Consider the following 5,000-nt stretch of genomic DNA (forward strand, 5'->3'; position numbering starts at 1 on the left):
TATATTATATATATATGTATATATATATTATATATATATGTATATATATATATATATATATATATATATATATATATAGGCCTATATATATATATATATATATATATATATATATATATATATATATATATATATATATATATATATATATATATATATATATATATATAAAGATGCAGAAAAGTGTCACCTATCTTTTCATCAAATCTTTACTGATAAATAACCTAAGGTTATGTATCATTAAGATATAATTATGAGTATTTATAGTGATTAGTAAAGACTTTCATCTTTTACCTTACATTTTGTTTGTTTTCATTTGTAATTTCTTCCTTTTCTATTTTATCCATCATCTACTGTCATTTATTTTCCAGTCACAGGGATTGACATAAATCATCATCATCATCGTCATCATTTTCTCCTACGCCTATTGACTCAAAAGGCCTCGGTTAGATTTCGCCAGTTATTACCATCCTGAGCTTTTAATTCAATACTTCTCCATTCATCATCTATTTCGCGCTTCAGGGTCCTCAGCCATGTAGTTCTGGGTCTTCCAAATCTTCTAGTGTGTTGTGTAGCCCAGCTAGTCATTGTTATTTATTCTATGATAACATTGGCCGGTAAAATCAGTATTAGTTTTTTTATTACTTTTCTCTTTATCATATCGTTGCTAATGTTTATTTTACGCTAATTCTGTAAAAAATCAAATTTTGTGTCTCAGTTTGTTGATATCTATGAAAAGCTTTTGCAGATCGCTTTTGGAACAGTAAAATCCATAGGTAATTGTAAGGTATTCTATTTCATCCTTTTTTTATAAAGTATAATAGTCGACAACCTCTTTCCTCAACCCACTATTCATGTTCAACTCACTGTGAGGATTCACATTTTTTGAATCTTGACGAAAAGGACCCTTTTGCTCACTGACGTTGGGCTTGTTTATAAATGTCCCTTTGTCCCCTCATTGTCAATGTTTACCTTGTCTTCCTACAATCAAACTCCTTATATTCCCCAAGTCTTCATTAGCTCTATGGTTGTGGTTGAGAAATGAGGAGAGGGATGGTGGTCAGGGGCTTCTTGTGTACCTACTTGATGATCAAACATGAGCACTAAACGTGTCTGCAAGGTTGAAAGAACAAGTGTGCTGGAACATTTCACAAAAAAACAAAGAGATGCAAAACGTAGGACCGATGTTGTGAACCTGTCGCGTTGATGCTTATATTTCGTTTAAAGGTTTAAAGGCCAATCATGAATGGCAGAAGCAAGGGACAGTGGCATTGGCCTAACAAGCATGGCAATGCCCTCTCCAACCAAGCTAGGACCAAGGAGGGCCAGGCAACGGCAGCTGATATCTCAGCAGATAGACCTATAGGCTCCCTCAAACATCCCATCCTTAGCTCACAAGGATGGTGAGATTGCTGCGACCAAAGAAACTAGCTAGTTTGAGCCGGACTCGAACCTCATTCTAGCGTTCACTAGTCAGGTACATTACCACATCGGCCACCACAACCATAAATTAATTAATAAAGTAATTTAAATGTACTTTGATATTTTTCAATGACTGGTTATCAAAAGACGAGAGTTCTACTTTTCTTTAAGAGATTAGTAAGGACTGTTCAAGAACATATCAAAATAGACATCTAATGAAATAAAACCGCCTTTATTCTTAGACCTAGAAGGTTGGTAAGAAAGCCTGGGGCATCCTGAATAGAATTTTTAATTTAATTAAACTATCATATTAATTATAAGAAGCACATACAGTAACGATTGGTATGGTGATAACGTTGTTTCGCTATTGCTACAGTAGTAGGGGTCAAATGTCACTAAACGATAGGTCGTTAACAAATATTAAAGTATACTTCAAGCCAAATAATAATCTCAACAAACAACATTAACTAACAACATCGTTAGATTATTATATCCTATTAATTAGCATCTAGTTAGTATCTCGATTCCGGAAGCCTCTACCTTCCTATGTACTCAACAGCTGGTCATCTCCTAAAGGATGAAGCTCATGAAGATATGAAGGAACAGGGTTTGCTCGAAAATTGTTGTTTATATCCTTTTCAATAGTAAAAAAAACAACAATCTTAACTAAAGCAACAATAAGAAACCAAACGAGATTTTCCATATCTAAACAGTATTATTATTATCATTATTATTATTATTATCATTATTATTATTATTATTATTATTATTACTTTCTAAGCTACAACCCTAGTTCGAAAAGCAGGATGATATAAGCCCAGGGGCTCCTATAACCCAGTAAAGAGAGGAAACAAACAAAAATAAAATATCTTAAGAACAATAACATCAAAATAAATATCTCCTACATAAACTATGAAAACTTTAACAAAACAAGAGGAAGAGAAATAAGACAGAACAGTATGCCGTAATGTACCCTCAAACAAGAGAACTCTAACCCAAGACAGTGGAAGACCATGGCACAGTGGCTATGGCCCTACCCAAGACTAGAAAACAATGGTTTGATTTTGAAGTGTCCTTCTCCTAGAAGAGCTGCTTACCATAGCTAAAGAGTCTCTTCTACACTTACATAGAGGAAAGTAGCAACTGAACAATGCCAGTGCAGTAACCCTTTGGGTGAAGAAGAATTGTTTGGTAATCTCAGTGTTGTCAGGTGTATGATGACAGAGGAGAATATGTAAAGAATAGGCCACACTATTCAGTGTATGTGTTGGCAGAAGGAATGAATCGTAAACAGATAGAAGGCTCCAATGTAATACTGTCTGGCCAGTCAAAGGACCCCACAACTCTCTAGCGGAAGTATCTCAACGGGTGGCAGGTATGAAAGCAAAAACAGATAACAATTTACTACTAGACTCCTATACGACAAAACAGACAACAGGTACTATAACAAAAAAAGCAACGCCACAAACAAATAAACAATTACTGCTATAAAAAACTTTAACATTGAGGTATAGCATCGGCACAGGGGAGAGGGTTCAAGCCTCAATAAGAATAGCCACAGGAATGGGAATGTAATCCCATAAAAGAAACCATTCAAATGTAATTATCTAAGCAATAAAGGGAGAGAGATCTCATTCACGAAAATGTAATTTTCGAATGAAAATTAATGAGGTGGATGGAAGCCTAAAGAAAATATGACTCTGATTTTGATGAAACGAATATGTCCTTAAGATAGATAGAAATGAGAAACACTGTTATTACAGGGGTATTATTATTATTATTATTATTATTATTATTATTACATGCTAAGCTACAACCCCAGTTGGAAAAGCAGGATGCTATAAGCCCGGGGGCTCCAATAGAGAAAATAGCCCAGTGAGGAAAGGAAACGAGGAAAAATAAAATAGAATATTAGGATAATATATAAACATGATCATTGCCTACAGTGCTCCTCTCGTAGTGAGCTGTGTTCTCTAGTGATGAGTTGTCCATCTTTTACGATAATAGCAAGGAGATAGTTATCGAACATGTGATATATTATTTTGGATCGATATCAAATTTGTCTTTGCTGATTTGTTAATATTATCAAGCATGTTCCCAATTGGAACCTTACTGAATATATTCCCAGAGAAGGAAAGATATCTAATAAAAAAAAAAATAGAAAATATATAAAATACTATATTGTTTAATGCAATCATCATCATCATCATCACCATCTACGCCTATTGACGCAGAGGGCCTCGGTTAGATTTTTGCCAGTCGTCTCTATCTTGAGCTTTTAAATGAATATTTCTCATTCATCATCTCCTACTTCACGCTACATAATAATAATAATAATAATAATAAAAATAATAATAATAATAATAATAATAATAATAATAATAATGACAATAATAATAATAATAATAATAATCAATATACTGTTAATAATAATAATAATAATAATAATAATAATAATAATAATAATCTATATACAGTTAATAATAATAATAATAATAATAATAATAATAATAATAATAATAATAATAATAACTATAACTATAACAATAACAATAACAATAACAATAATAGTAATAATATAGAGGAATTTCTCGTCTTTCCAAAAACTACTCTTGTTGAACAGAAGTGTAAACTAATCATAGCGTGAAACGTTTTTTGACCAATTAAAAGTAATGAGATGGCGAAAATATCGCCCAAAATTATTACACAGGAAATAACGACAGCAATTATTGAAAATAGTACAGTACAAGAGTAAGCAGGGGATAATGATAAAACACGGGGTGTGATTCAAGCGAAAATTAAAGAAGAAATATGTTTGTTTAACACGAAGGGAAAATAAGTGATTAATTAGTTGGAAAATATTTAAGGGATAGGTGTGCCACAGATGTTTCTCTGCCTCGTGAACTAGAAAATGCTATTGACAATAGACTATTGTTCTATGAAGGGGGTTTCATTAATTGGATCATAAGCCTCATTATAATTATTACTATTATTATCAATGCTCCGAGATTATTTTCAAAATCTAAATATACTTTCCACTTCGTTGCGTATTGTTTTTTACTATTATCATTACATAGATGTTTGTTATGGTTTATAGTTGGAAAGTTAGCTATAACCTCAGTGTAAAATCAGTATGAATTGCTTGAGAATAATAATAATAATAATAATAATAATAATAATAATAATAATAATAATAATAATAATAATAATAATAATAATAATAATAATAATAATAATAATGACAATAATAGGTACTCTCGGCCAACTGTTTTTATCTCGTTTCTGTTCCTCTTGTATTTTTAAAGATTTTATAATTTAAATATGAAAGATCTCTTTGAATGTTGTCACTAATCTTAAAATATTTGATTTTTATTGTACATTACTTCTCTTGTAGTTTGTTTATGTCCTCTTTTCCTTTCCTCACTGAGCTATTTTTCTCTTGTTGGAGCAATTGGGCTTATAGCATCTTGCTTTTCCAACTTTGCTAGTAACAACAACAACAACAACAACAATGACAATGCCAATGACAATGACAATAACAGTAATCATGCTTGTAAGTTTATTTATACAATAATCAT

Source organism: Palaemon carinicauda, chromosome 17 (assembly GCF_036898095.1).
Source record: "Palaemon carinicauda isolate YSFRI2023 chromosome 17, ASM3689809v2, whole genome shotgun sequence".
Lineage (NCBI taxonomy): Eukaryota > Metazoa > Arthropoda > Malacostraca > Decapoda > Palaemonidae > Palaemon > Palaemon carinicauda.